At 33.9% G+C, this 16,625-nt stretch overlaps 3 non-coding genes and 1 pseudogene across 3 annotated transcripts; all 4 read right to left on the bottom strand.

Moving 5' to 3' along the window:
• Window positions 1–191: 191 nt before the first annotated feature.
• LOC127010515 (small subunit ribosomal RNA) lies at window positions 192–2,186 on the bottom strand. The gene has a single exon (XR_007763271.1). It is a non-coding gene; the product is annotated as a small subunit ribosomal RNA (ribosomal RNA).
• Window positions 2,187–8,484: 6,298 nt separating this feature from the next.
• On the bottom strand, window positions 8,485–12,614 carry LOC127010554 (large subunit ribosomal RNA). Its single transcript, XR_007763310.1, has one exon. It is a non-coding gene; the product is annotated as a large subunit ribosomal RNA (ribosomal RNA).
• Window positions 12,615–13,016: 402 nt separating this feature from the next.
• Window positions 13,017–13,184, bottom strand: LOC127010601 (5.8S ribosomal RNA; annotated as a pseudogene).
• Window positions 13,185–14,386: 1,202 nt separating this feature from the next.
• On the bottom strand, window positions 14,387–16,381 carry LOC127010539 (small subunit ribosomal RNA). The gene has a single exon (XR_007763295.1). It is a non-coding gene; the product is annotated as a small subunit ribosomal RNA (ribosomal RNA).
• Window positions 16,382–16,625: the final 244 nt, after the last annotated feature.

Raw genomic sequence — 16,625 nt, 5'->3', positions numbered from 1 at the left:
TTCTCTCATATGTATTAAATACAATATATAATTTTAATATTTGCATTATTTCGATTTGCTTGTTCGAAATTTCATTTGATCTATAATAGATCTCATATACATTTTGGCAATTCATATTTTATTTGTAATACTATAATGTATTTATTATAATATAAACAAATATTTTATTAACGGTAAGGATATTAAAACATTAATGATCCTTCCGCAGGTTCACCTACGGAAACCTTGTTACGACTTTTACTTCCTCTAAATAATCAAGTTCGGTCAACTTTTGCGAAACAACCGTAACACGCAAGGCGTCACAGTGATCACGTCCGGAGACCTCACTAAATAATTCAATCGGTAGTAGCGACGGGCGGTGTGTACAAAGGGCAGGGACGTAATCAATGCGAGTTAATGACTCACACTTACTGGGAATTCCAAGTTCATGTGAACAGTTTCAGTTCACAATCCCAAGCATGAAAGTGGTTCAGCGGTTTACCCGGACCTCTCGGTCTAGGAAATACACGTTGATACTTTCATTGTAGCGCGCGTGCAGCCCAGGACATCTAAGGGCATCACAGACCTGTTATTGCTCAATCTCATTATTGCTAGACGCAATTTGTCCATTTAAGAAGCTAGTGTCCTTATAATGGGACAAACCAACAGGTACGGCTCCACTTATATAAACACATTCAAACACAATAAACATTTTACTGCCACCATGAATGAAGGCTATATAAGCTTCAACACCATAATCCTGAAGATATCTATTTAATATATTTGAGTCTCGTTCGTTATCGGAATTAACCAGACAAATCACTCCACGAACTAAGAACGGCCATGCACCACCACCCATAGATTCGAGAAAGAGCTATCAATCTGTCTTACACACTTATGTTCGGACCTGGTAAGTTTTCCCGTGTTGAGTCAAATTAAGCCGCAGGCTCCACTCCTGGTGGTGCCCTTCCGTCAATTCCTTTAAGTTTCAGCTTTGCAACCATACTTCCCCCGGAGCCCAAAAGCTTTGGTTTCCCGGGAAGCGACTGAGAGAGCCATAAAAGTAGCTACACCCAATTGCTAGCTGGCATCGTTTATGGTTAGAACTAGGGCGGTATCTGATCGCCTTCGAACCTCTAACTTTCGTTCTTGATTAATGAAAACATCTTTGGCAAATGCTTTCGCTTAAGTTAGTCTTACGACGGTCCAAGAATTTCACCTCTCGCGTCGTAATACTAATGCCCCCAAACTGCTTCTATTAATCATTACCTCTTGATCTGAAAACCAATGAAAGCAGAACAGAGGTCTTATTTCATTATCCCATGCACAGAATATTCAGGCATTTGAAGCCTGCTTTAAGCACTCTAATTTGTTCAAAGTAATTGTACCGGCCCACAATAACACTCGTTTAAGAGCACTAATGCAGGTTTTTAAATAGGAGGAACATATGAAAAAATACAAGTATCTAAGCACATGTAAGAACTCCACCGGTAATACGCTTACATACATAAAGGTATAGTACTAACCACAATTGTAAGTTGTACTACCCGTATGAAGCACAAGTTCAACTACGAACGTTTTAACCGCAACAACTTTAATATACGCTATTGGAGCTGGAATTACCGCGGCTGCTGGCACCAGACTTGCCCTCCAATTGGTCCTTGTTAAAGGATTTAAAGTGTACTCATTCCAATTACAGGGCCTCGGATATGAGTCCTGTATTGTTATTTTTCGTCACTACCTCCCCGAGCTGGGAGTGGGTAATTTACGCGCCTGCTGCCTTCCTTAGATGTGGTAGCCGTTTCTCAGGCTCCCTCTCCGGAATCGAACCCTGATTCCCCGTTACCCGTTGCAACCATGGTAGTCCTAGATACTACCATCAAAAGTTGATAGGGCAGACATTTGAAAGATCTGTCGTCGGTACAAGACCATACGATCTGCATGTTATCTAGAGTTCAACCAATATAACGATCTTGCGATCGCTTGGTTTTAGCCTAATAAAAGCACATGTTCCATAAGGTTCATGTTTTAATTGCATGTATTAGCTCTAGAATTACCACAGTTATCCAAGTAACTGTTAACGATCTAAGGAACCATAACTGATATAATGAGCCTTTTGCGGTTTCACTTTTAATTCGTGTGTACTTAGACATGCATGGCTTAATCTTTGAGACAAGCATATAACTACTGGCAGGATCAACCAGAATAATGTTTTTATTCATATTTCATTCATATTTTTTGAATAGAAATTAGCAATATATATGTTGTTATAGATTTTATTTCTATCGAATACGGCCATTTTTATATAGCATTCGTATACGTTTGTTTTCCAATTTATACTTGTTTCGCCACTAATAATAACAAGTTTTTATTGATGTCAAAAAGAATCATATTCTTTATAAACACAATATTTATTTTTCATATATTTTCTTTATATATGCACATTTCATTCTAAAATATCATTTTTGTTCGACATACATAATATATTGTATCCACACATGTACAATTTTTGTTTAACCAATATAAGATATTGAGTTAATCATTTGTATTTTGACGATAAATTTAAAATTTATCTATATATATCCATATAAGTCTCTGGTAATATATAAAATAGAACCGAGTGTATATATATAATTATTACTACTATATTTATTTCTTAAATAATATATACTTATATATTATTTATATATATACTCTTTATTATATATTATATAATTTCTTAAATAACTCTCTTAATAGCTATTTTTTATTATCAACAATATAAGTTGATATTAATATTGAAAATGTATTCATAATTACATTTTTATATTTCTTTGGTAGACTTTTATGTACTATTATTATTTAATAATACACATATAATATAAATCATGTTAGCCTACCTCCTAAAATTAACGATAAAATTCGGAAACAATTTGTTATTCTATGTACAATAGAAACTTGGCCTTTGTTTCAACGTTATTATCTTTGGGCTTAAAATATTAACCGCGGAGCCAAGTCTCGTATTCAAATAAATGAATAAAGAAACAAATTTGACGGATAATATCTTCTCTACTGACATATGTCAATAGCAGACGGCCGGCCCATTGACCATCCTATAGTAGTTTTTGGACACGCTGTCTCCCATTCGGGTATATTCAATTTACTTTGCCACTCACCCATATAGTGTTCTCTTATATAATAAGACAACGCACTTTTATATTCATTATATGGATATATTGCCTTCCTCATATTTGCCACACCACCTATAGTAGTTTTTGGACACGCTGTCTCCCATTCGGGTATATTCAATTTACTTTGCCACTCACCCATATAGTGTTCTCTTATATAATAAGAAAACGCACTTTTATTTTCATTATATGGATATATTGCCTTCCTCATATTTGCCACACCACCTATAGTAGTTTTTGGACACGCTGTCTCCCATTCGGGTATATTCAATTTACTTTGCCACTCACCCATATAGTGTTCTCTTATATAATAAGAAAACGCACTTTTATTTTCATTATATGGATATATTGCCTTCCTCATATTTGCCACACCACCTATAGTAGTTTTTGGACACGCTGTCTCCCATTCGGGTATATTCAATTCTCTTTGCCACTCACCCTTATAGTATTCTCTTATTTAATAAGAATACTAAAATACTTCTCATATTATAGATGTAATCTATTAACTTCTCAATATCCATACGGTTTATGTATGGTATTGACAAAATCCTATGCATTTGCATAAGATTTATTTTGCCACAATTTATAGTACTAGTGCCGCCCTCACTAGGTATAAATATCTCATTTCGCTAGTAGTGTATGGGCAAATTCTACTAGCTATTCTCATAAATATGTCACTTATATGCCATATCTATACAATTCATGCACTTTTATATGTATATTTGCTATATTATACATTATTATGCCTTATAGGTATTATACCTATAAGCCACATCCATACGATTGCTTAATATAAATATATGTATAATTTTTTATACATATTTTTTTTTTATTTATGTATGGTTTTTTATTCATATCCATATACTGTATTCACTTTTATATGGATATGATTGGCGTTTTATATAGTATTGACAAAATCATAAGTTTGACCAATACGAGGAGAGGTCCGCCAACGACCACCTCCCTATAGGTGTTTTTGGACACGCTGTCTCCCATTCGACTGCTTACTATACTAGGGGCTACCCGCTCCGTATGATATTCTCTCATATAACAAGAGAATGCAAGAAATATTCGTATTTTATGAATATAATCCATTTATTTTTCAATATCCATACGTTTTACTTAGTTTTTTGTACGGTATTGACAAAATCCTATGCATTTGCATAAGATTTATTTTGCCACAATTTATAGTACTAGTGCCGCCCTCACTAGGTATAAATATCTCATTTCGCTAGTAGTGTATGGGGAAATTCTACTAGCTATTCTCATAAATATGTCACTTATATGCCATATCTATACAATTCATGCACTTTTATATGTATATTTGCTATATTATACATTATTATGCCTTATAGGTATTATACCTATAAGCCACATCCATACGATTGCTTAATATAAATATATGTATAATTTTTTATACATATTTTTTTTTTATTTATGTATGGTTTTTTATTCATATCCATATACTGTATTCAATTTTATATGGATATGATTGGCGTTTTATATAGTATTGACAAAATCATAAGTTTGACCAATACGAGGAGAGGTCCGCCAACGACCACCTCCCTATAGGTGTTTTTGGACACGCTGTCTCCCATTCGACTGCTTACTATACTAGGGGCTACCCGCTCCGTATGATATTCTCTCATATAACAAGAGAATGCAAGAAATATTCGTATTTTATGAATATAATCCATTTATTTTTCAATATCCATACGTTTTACTTAGTTTTTTGTACGGTATTGACAAAATCCTATGCATTTGCATAAGATTTATTTTGCCACAATTTATAGTACTAGTGCCGCCCTCACTAGGTATAAATATCTCATTTCGCTAGTAGTGTATGGGCAAATTCTACTAGCTATTCTCATAAATATGTCACTTATATGCCATATCTATACAATTCATGCACTTTTATATGTATATTTGCTATATTATACATTATTATGCCTTATAGGTATTATACCTATAAGCCACATCCATACGATTGCTTAATATAAATATATGTATAATTTTTTATACATATTTTTTTTTATTTATGTATGGTTTTTTATTCATATCCATATACTGTATTCACTTTTATATGGATATGATTGGCGTTTTATATAGTATTGACAAAATCATAAGTTTGACCAATACGAGGAGAGGTCCGCCAACGACCACCTCCCTATAGGTGTTTTTGGGCACGCTGTCTCCCATTCGACTGCTTACTATACTAGGGGCTACCCGCTCCGTATGATATTCTCTCATATAACAAGAGAATGCAAGAAATATTCGTATTTTATGAATATAATCCATTTATTTTTCAATATCCATACGTTTTACTTAGTTTTTTGTACGGTATTGACAAAATCCTATGCATTTGCATAAGATTTATTTTGCCACAATTTATAGTACTAGTGCCGCCCTCACTAGGTATAAATATCTCATTTCGCTAGTAGTGTATGGGCAAATTCTACTAGCTATTCTCATAAATATGTCACTTATATGCCATATCTATACAATTCATGCACTTTTATATGTATATTTGCTATATTATACATTATTATGCCTTATAGGTATTATACCTATAAGCCACATCCATACGATTGCTTAATATAAATATATGTATAATTTTTTATACATATTTTTTTTTATTTATGTATGGTTTTTTATTCATATCCATATACTGTATTCACTTTTATATGGATATGATTGGCGTTTTATATAGTATTGACAAAATCATAAGTTTGACCAATACGAGGAGAGGTCCGCCAACGACCACCTCCCTATAGGTGTTTTTGGACACGCTGTCTCCCATTCGACTGCTTACTATACTAGGGGCTGCCCGCTCCGTATGATATTCTCTCGTATAACAAGAGAATGCAAGAAATATTCGTATTTTATGAATATAATCCATTTATTTTTCAATATCCATACGTTTTACTTAGTTTTTTGTACGGTATTGACAAAATCCTATGCATTTGCATAAGATTTATTTTGCCACAATTTATAGTACTAGTGCCGCCCTCACTAGGTATAAATATCTCATTTCGCTAGTAGTGTATGGGCAAATTCTACTAGCTATTCTCATAAATATGTCACTTATATGCCATATCTATACAATTCATGCACTTTTATATGTATATTTGCTAATATTATACATTATTATGCCTTATAGGTATTATACCTATAAGCCATATACATACGATTTCATTTTTTTATTTATATATGGTTTTGTATTTATAACCATATACCGTATTTACTTTTATAAGGATATGATTGGCGTTTTATATAGTATTGACAAAATTATAAGTTTGACAAACACTTTTTTAAGTCTTTTAGTTAAAATTGTCATTTTTAATTGACTATCTAAACACTAGATATATTTGCACATGGAGCAAAGAGTATAAAAATTGGTCGCGTCACTAATAATATCGCGATACATTTTTACTACCATCAAAATACCACATACGTTTATATGTCCTCTTTATTTAATTTGGTTTCTAAACCTCAGGAATAGTTTTAATTATATGTGCGCTCTAAGTTGAATGAATTTCTTGAATCTCTTTACTTGAATTTCTAAGACTTAAAAATATTTATAAATAGATGTCCTATTGCATAATATTTTTTTATCGCTTCACTTATAAAATAACGATCCTGCCTTTCTACCTTTGAATAAACATTCATATAAACATGGAGAAAAAAACGTTCGCGTCACTAACAGTATGTGACGATAAAATTTTGCTAACATTAAAAGGAACATATTTTTATATGTCAACTCTTAGTTGAATTGGTCTATTGCTTAAGATTCTAGACCTTAGGAATATTTTTATATTATATGTTTGCCAATCTTCGCGTCACTAAAAAGATGACGATTCATATTGTTATTATTAGATGGTCGAGTTGTACTTATATTGATATGTTAATCAAATTGGTCTCTTACTTGAAAATCTAGACCTTAGGAATATTTTTATATTATATGTTTGCCAATCTTCGCGTCACTAATAAGATGACGATTCATATTGTTATTATTAGATGGTCGAGTTGTACTTATATTGATATGTTAATCAAATTGGTCTCTTACTTGAAAATCTAGACCTTAGGAATATTTGTATATTATATGTTTGCCAATCTTCGCGTCAGTAATAAGATGACGATTCATATTGTTATTATTAGATGGTCGAGTTGTACTTATATTGATATGTTAATCAAATTGGTCTCTTACTTGAAAATCTAGACCTTAGGAATATTTTTATATTATATGTTTGCCAATCTTCGCGTCACTAATAAGATGACGATTCATATTGTTATTATTAGATGGTCGAGTTGTACTTATATTGATATGTTAATCAAATTGGTCTCTTACTTGAAAATCTAGACCTTAGGAATATTTTTATATTATATGTTTGCCAATCTTCGCGTCACTAATAAGATGACGATTCATATTGTTATTATTAGATGGTCGAGTTGTACTTATATTGATATGTTAATCAAATTGGTCTCTTACTTGAAAATCTAGACCTTAGGAATATTTTTATATTATATGTTTGCCAATCTTCGCGTCACTAATAAGATGACGATTCATATTGTTATTATTAGATGGTCGAGTTGTACTTATATTGATATGTTAATCAAATTGGTCTCTTACTTGAAAATCTAGACCTTAGGAATATTTTTATATTATATGTTTGCCAATCTTCGCGTCACTAATAAGATGACGATTCATATTGTTATTATTAGATGGTCGAGTTGTACTTATATTGATATGTTAATCAAATTGGTCTCTTACTTGAAAATCTAGACCTTAGGAATATTTTTATATTATATGTTTGCCAATCTTCGCGTCACTAATAAGATGACGATTCATATTATTATTAGATGGTCGAGTTGTACTTATATTGATATGTTAATCAAATTGGTCTCTTACTTGAAAATCTAGACCTTAGGAATATTTTTATATTATATGTTTGCCAATCTTCGCGTCACTAATAAGATGACGATTCATATTGTTATTATTAGATGGTCGAGTTGTACTTATATTGATATGTTAATCAAATTGGTCTCTTACTTGAAAATCTAGACCTTAGGAATATTTTTATATTATATGTTTGCCAATCTTCGCGTCACTAATAAGATGACGATTCATATTGTTATTATTAGATGGTCGAGTTGTACTTATATTGATATGTTAATCAAATTGGTCTCTTACTTGAAAATCTAGACCTTAGGAATGTAATATATAAAGGATTAAAAATTCGCCACAAAGCCAAGCAAACAATCAATGCATACAAATAGATTGTTGGTTGAACTTTATATAAGAAGTTCAACACAACAAATAAATTATGCAATTTTATTATCGAATCATCAAGCAAAGGATAAGCTTCAGTGGATCGCAGTATGGCAGCTGCTCAACCACTTACAACACCTTGCCTGTTACAAAAGTCGTTTACAATTGATTCTAGGCTTTGTCATTGTATTAAATAATGCTTTTATATGTAACTAGCGCGGCATCAGGTGATCAAAGATCCTCCCAATTTACTATGTTACAAATTACATTGGCATCACATCCATTGTCGTTTAAAAAGTAAATTATAAACTTTAAATGGTTTAGAAGCCATACAATGCAAATTGCCCCTTATTTATCATTGCAGTCCAGCACGGATACGACCTTAGAGGCGTTCAGGCATAATCCAACGGACGTAGCGTCATACCACTGTTCGCTCGAACAAGTATTGTGCCATTGGTCCGTACCTGCGGTTCCTCTCGTACTACGCAGGAATGCTGTCGCAACAACGTTTTGTCATTAGTAGGGTAAAACTAACCTGTCTCACGACGGTCTAAACCCAGCTCACGTTCCCTTGCATGGGTGAACAATCCAACGCTTGGTGAATTTTGCTTCACAATGATAGGAAGAGCCGACATCGAAGGATCAAAAAGCGACGTCGCTATGAACGCTTGGCCGCCACAAGCCAGTTATCCCTATGGTAACTTTTCTGACACCTCTTGTTAAAAACTCTTTAAACCAAAAGGATCGATAGGCCGAGCTTTTGCTGTCCCTGTGTGTACTGAACACCGAGATCAAGTCAGCATTTGCCCTTTTGCTCTATGTGTGGTTTCTGTCCGCACTGAGCTGGCCTTGGGACACCTCCGTTATTATTTGAGAGATGTACCGCCCCAGTCAAACTCCCTACCTGGCAATGTCCTTGAATTGGATCATACCTGAGTAATTGGAGTTATACCAAATTTTCAAATCAAAAATACATAAATGCACCGTTTTATTAAAGAATTTGTTTGCGATTATATAACAAACTCGTGATACTTTGATCAAGAAGCTTGCATCAAAACCCAATACCATAAGATATAATAAATATATCCGTATAATGGCTAGGAAATGATACACGTTCCATTTAATCAAGTAAGTAAGGAAACAATAAGAGTAGTGGTATTTCATTGGCGATACCAAACCGAGGTCTAATATCTCCCACTTATTCTACACCTCTTATGTCTCCTTACACTGCCAGATTAGAGTCAAGCTCAAAAGGGTCTTCTTTCCCCGCTAATTATTCCAAGCCCGTTCCCTTGGCTGTGGTTTCGCTAGATAGTAGATAGGGACAGGTGTGTCTCGGATCCCTCCGAACTTATTTAACGTGACGTGTTCCGCACTGAAGGGATTACAGCCACGGCATTCTAATATACCCACAAGGGAGTATATAATGCAAGGGTCTGGGTTAAGCGCCAAACCAACGCCCTGGACTAGAAGCTAGATAGGGACAGTAGGAATCTCGTTAATCCATTCATGCGCGTCACTAATTAGATGACGAGGCATTTGGCTACCTTAAGAGAGTCATAGTTACTCCCGCCGTTGACCCGCGCTTACTTGAATTTCTTCACTTTGACATTCAGAGCACTGGGCAGAAATCACATTGTGTCAACACCCGCTAGGGCCATCACAATGCTTTGTTTTAATTAGACAGTCGGATTCCCCAAGTCCGTGCCAGTTCTGAATTGATTGTTAATTGATAATCGTTATAATTAATAAGAACTAATTGGTTTAACCCAATTAGTATTCTTAAAAATTTTAGCAAGAAAGTTCCACAATTGGCTACGTAACTAAACTATCCGGGGAACAAGTAACTAACATAAATGCTAGAAACTCTATTTACCCAGAACGAGCACATAAACCATGTTATTGTTTCCCAATCAAGCCCGACTATCTCAATCTTCAGAGCCAATCCTTATCCCGAAGTTACGGATCTAATTTGCCGACTTCCCTTACCTACATTATTCTATCGACTAGAGACTCTTCACCTTGGAGACCAGCTGCGGATATTGGTACGGCCTGTTGAGAAGTTTGCGTGTCCCCACCATAAATTTTCAAGGTCCGAGGAGAAAATATCGACACAACAGTATATGTCATGCTCTTCTAGCCCATCTACCATATCTCTCTGCGAAAGACTTCCATGGTAGTACGGCTATAAAACAGAAAAGAAAACTCTTCCGATATCTCTCGACGGCTTCTTTATGGTCGTTCCTGTTGCCAGGATGAGCACGAGGCCCATATTTAATAACAAACGGATACTCAACAGGTTACGGAATTGGAACCGTATTCCCTTTCGTTCAAAATTATTCAAGTATATTAATTTAGCTAGATTTTATATAATATATATATTTGTTTGGCATTTGTATTTTACTTGAAAATTTTCGGCTTTCGCCTTGAACTTAGGACCGACTAACTCGTGATCAACCACTGTTCACACGAAACCCTTCTCCACTTCAGTCCTCCAAGGTCTCATTCGATTATTTGCTACTACCACCAAGATCTGTACCAATGGCAGCTCCATGCAGGCTTACGCCAAACACTTCTACGCATACCATTGTACCTTCCTACTCACTAAAGTTTCAAAATTTATATTACAAGTAATATAAATCATCTACTTTAGCGGTAATGTATAGGTATACAACTTAAGCGCCATCCATTTTAAGGGCTAGTTGCTTCGGCAGGTGAGTTGTTACACACTCCTTAGCGGATTTCGACTTCCATGATCACCGTCCTGCTGTTTTAAGCAACCAACGCCTTTCATGGTATCTGCATGAGTTGTTAATTTGGGCACCGTAACATTACGTTTGGTTCATCCCACAGCGCCAGTTCTGCTTACCAAAAGTGGCCCACTGGGCACATTATATCATAACCTTGAACTTCATATCAAGAAAGTTAAGGTTCTTACCCATTTAAAGTTTGAGAATAGGTTAAGATCGTTTCGACCCTAAGGCCTCTAATCATTCGCTTTACCAGATAAGATTATTTTATATAATATTAAAATGCACCAGCTATCCTGAGGGAAACTTCGGAAGGAACCAGCTACTAGATGGTTCGATTGGTCTTTCGCCCCTATACTCAATTCTGACAATCGATTTGCACGTCAGAACTGTTTCGGTCTTCCATCAGGGTTTCCCCTGACTTCAACCTGATCAAGTATAGTTCACCATCTTTCGGGTCACAGCATATATGCTCAAGGTACGTTCCAGTTAGAGGCATAAATAATATAAATATCATTATACATAACTATATAGAACGCCCCGGGATTGTGTTAATTAGCTATAAATAGTTAAAAAACTAATCCCATTATTAGTCAAGTTAATTACGCTATTAGGTTTATATCCCAATAACTTGCACATATGTTAGACTCCTTGGTCCGTGTTTCAAGACGGGTCCCGAAGGTATCCTGAATCTTTCGCATTGTTAATCCTACAAGTGCATATAATAAACACAAAAATCAATGATAATTATGCCATTATATAATTCCGAAAAATTAACGCACTGTATTCATATAAATCTATCAGCACTTTATCAAATTAATAACATTTATTCTGTGTTAAAATGCAAGCAAATTAATTTGAATAAACTATAAGTTATATTTTATGATAAATTTGGTATGCTAATAGATTACAATGTCCTTATATGGAAAAAATGCACACTATTATCATAATATTGTTTAAATATTACAATTCTAATGATGAATTTTCCATAACGGATATTCAGGTTCATCGGGCTTAACCTCTAAGCAGTTTCACGTACTGTTTAACTCTCTATTCAGAGTTCTTTTCAACTTTCCCTCACGGTACTTGTTTACTATCGGTCTCATGGTTATATTTAGTTTTAGATGGAGTTTACCACCCACTTAGTGCTGCACTATCAAGCAACACGACTCTTTGGAAACATCATCTAGTAATCATTAACGTTATACGGGCCTGGCACCCTCTATGGGTAAATGGCCTCATTTAAGAAGGACTTAAATCGTTAATTTCTCATACTAGAATATTGACGCTCCATACACTGCATCTCACATTTGCCATATAGACAAAGTGACTTAGTGCTGAACTGATTTCTTTTCGCTCGCCGCTACTAAGAAAATCCTTGTTAGTTTCTTTTCCTCCCCTAATTAATATGCTTAAATTCAGGGGGTAGTCCCATATGAGTTGAGGTTGTGTATAACTTTTATATGCAATTAATTCTTTATATATAATGATAAAACATTTTATTAAATTCGTTATATTAATAATATCTGTATATAAATGGCATTTGTTTGATTTAACGAATCAACGAAGAACAATAATATTGTCAACGGTTTTCTATTTTCTAATCATTAATAAGAGACAATTCTAGATAAATTTTTATGCTAGACATTTCTCAGTATCATTTGATTGAAAAAGAAAATATTTCTCTTCGTTTTTCACATTCAAATTATTTACTAATGTGAGATAATGTTTTTCATATATTTTTTAATATTATGAATAAAATAATTAAATTATTATTATCCAATAATATACCATATGCTTATAAAATTTCATTATAAAATTTGTATAAGCAACTTAATTAGCATAGTCTTACAACCCTCAACCATATGTAGTCCAAGCAGCACTATAAAATTAATTAAAGTACATATGCGATATGCGTTCAAAATGTCGATGTTCATGTGTCCTGCAGTTCACACGATGACGCACAGTTTGCTGCGTTCTTCATCGACCCATGAGCCGAGTGATCCACCGCTTAGAGTTTTATAAATTGGTTTCTTAATTTTGTCAAATATGTTTTTATTGAAAGAAATTAAAAATACACCATTTTACTGGCATATATCAATTCCTTCAATAAATTTATTTTTATACCTAAAACGAATGCTGCGAAATGTCTTAGTTTTATATAACCAATATATATCAAAGTATTTCTTTTTAAATTGCATTTATTGTAAATAAATATATATATATATATATTAATACTTTTTAGCGATATAAATTGAAATTTATATAAAACATTAACCTGTATAAAACCAGGTACAACATTGTACATTTTAGGTTGTTGCATTATCCAATGTATGCGCATAACTGAGATGAACAATACATATCGCAACGCGTGTATATTATGGTCCATATACACACAGTATTTTAATTGTGTTTATATACAATAATAATTTAATATTATTATTTTAATAATTCGATTTGCTTGTTCGAATTTTTATTTGTTTGTTTTGGCTGCTTATTATTTCTCTCATATGTATTAAATACAATATATAATTTTAATATTTGCATTATTTCGATTTGCTTGTTCGAAATTTCATTTGATCTATATTAGATCATATACATTTTGGCAATTCATATTTTATTTGTATTACTATAATGTATTTATTATAATATAAACAAATATTTTATTAACGGTAAGGATATACAATAATAATTTAATATTATTATTTTAATAATTCGATTTGCTTGTTCGAATTTTTATTTGTTTGCTTTGGCTGCTTATTATTTCTCTCATATGTATTAAATACAATATATAATTTTAATATTTGCATTATTTCGATTTGCTTGTTCGAAATTTTATTTGATCTATATTAGATCTCATATACATTTTGGCAATTCATATTTTATTTGTATTATTATAATGTATTTATTATAATATAAACAAATATTTTATTAACGGTAAGGATATACAATAATAATTTAATATTATTATTTTAATAATTCGATTTGCTTGTTCGAATTTTTATTTGTTTGCTTTGGCTGCTTATTAATTTCTCTCATATGTATTAAATACAATATATAATTTTAATATTTGCATTATTTCGATTTGCTTGTTCGAAATTTCATTTGATCTATAATAGATCTCATATACATTTTGGCAATTCATATTTTATTTGTAATACTATAATGTATTTATTATAATATAAACAAATATTTTATTAACGGTAAGGATATTAAAACATTAATGATCCTTCCCCAGGTTCACCTACGGAAACCTTGTTACGACTTTTACTTCCTCTAAATAATCAAGTTCGGTCAACTTTTGCGAAACAACCGTAACACGCAAGGCGTCACAGTGATCACGTCCGGAGACCTCACTAAATAATTCAATCGGTAGTAGCGACGGGCGGTGTGTACAAAGGGCAGGGACGTAATCAATGCGAGTTAATGACTCACACTTACTGGGAATTCCAAGTTCATGTGAACAGTTTCAGTTCACAATCCCAAGCATGAAAGTGGTTCAGCGGTTTACCCGGACCTCTCGGTCTAGGAAATACACGTTGATACTTTCATTGTAGCGCGCGTGCAGCCCAGGACATCTAAGGGCATCACAGACCTGTTATTGCTCAATCTCATTATTGCTAGACGCAATTTGTCCATTTAAGAAGCTAGTGTCCTTATAATGGGACAAACCAACAGGTACGGCTCCACTTATATAAACACATTCAAACACAATAAACATTTTACTGCCACCATGAATGAAGGCTATATAAGCTTCAACACCATAATCCTGAAGATATCTATTTAATATATTTGAGTCTCGTTCGTTATCGGAATTAACCAGACAAATCACTCCACGAACTAAGAACGGCCATGCACCACCACCCATAGATTCGAGAAAGAGCTATCAATCTGTCTTACACACTTATGTTCGGACCTGGTAAGTTTTCCCGTGTTGAGTCAAATTAAGCCGCAGGCTCCACTCCTGGTGGTGCCCTTCCGTCAATTCCTTTAAGTTTCAGCTTTGCAACCATACTTCCCCCGGAGCCCAAAAGCTTTGGTTTCCCGGGAAGCGACTGAGAGAGCCATAAAAGTAGCTACACCCAATTGCTAGCTGGCATCGTTTATGGTTAGAACTAGGGCGGTATCTGATCGCCTTCGAACCTCTAACTTTCGTTCTTGATTAATGAAAACATCTTTGGCAAATGCTTTCGCTTAAGTTAGTCTTACGACGGTCCAAGAATTTCACCTCTCGCGTCGTAATACTAATGCCCCCAAACTGCTTCTATTAATCATTACCTCTTGATCTGAAAACCAATGAAAGCAGAACAGAGGTCTTATTTCATTATCCCATGCACAGAATATTCAGGCATTTGAAGCCTGCTTTAAGCACTCTAATTTGTTCAAAGTAATTGTACCGGCCCACAATAACACTCGTTTAAGAGCACTAATGCAGGTTTTTAAATAGGAGGAACATATGAAAAAATACAAGTATCTAAGCACATGTAAGAACTCCACCGGTAATACGCTTACATACATAAAGGTATAGTACTAACCACAATTGTAAGTTGTACTACCCGTATGAAGCACAAGTTCAACTACGAACGTTTTAACCGCAACAACTTTAATATACGCTATTGGAGCTGGAATTACCGCGGCTGCTGGCACCAGACTTGCCCTCCAATTGGTCCTTGTTAAAGGATTTAAAGTGTACTCATTCCAATTACAGGGCCTCGGATATGAGTCCTGTATTGTTATTTTTCGTCACTACCTCCCCGAGCTGGGAGTGGGTAATTTACGCGCCTGCTGCCTTCCTTAGATGTGGTAGCCGTTTCTCAGGCTCCCTCTCCGGAATCGAACCCTGATTCCCCGTTACCCGTTGCAACCATGGTAGTCCTAGATACTACCATCAAAAGTTGATAGGGCAGACATTTGAAAGATCTGTCGTCGGTACAAGACCATACGATCTGCATGTTATCTAGAGTTCAACCAATATAACGATCTTGCGATCGCTTGGTTTTAGCCTAATAAAAGCACATGTTCCATAAGGTTCATGTTTTAATTGCATGTATTAGCTCTAGAATTACCACAGTTATCCAAGTAACTGTTAACGATCTAAGGAACCATAACTGATATAATGAGCCTTTTGCGGTTTCACTTTTAATTCGTGTGTACTTAGACATGCATGGCTTAATCTTTGAGACAAGCATATAACTACTGGCAGGATCAACCAGAATAATGTTTTTATTCATATTTCATTCATATTTTTTGAATAGAAATTAGCAATATATATGTTGTTATAGATTTTATTTCTATCGAATACGGCCATTTTTATATAGCATTCGTATACGTTTGTTTTCCAATTTATACTTGTTTCGCCACTAATAATAACAAGTTTTTATTGATGTCAAAAAGAATCATATTCTTTATAAACACAATATTTATTTTTCATATATTTTCTTTATATATGCACATTTCATT

Source organism: Drosophila biarmipes, chromosome X (assembly GCF_025231255.1).
Source record: "Drosophila biarmipes strain raj3 chromosome X, RU_DBia_V1.1, whole genome shotgun sequence".
NCBI classification, from domain to species: Eukaryota; Metazoa; Arthropoda; class Insecta; order Diptera; family Drosophilidae; genus Drosophila; species Drosophila biarmipes.
The sequence above is the reverse complement of the archived record's forward strand: the minus strand, read 5'-3'. Positions and strand labels throughout refer to the sequence as shown.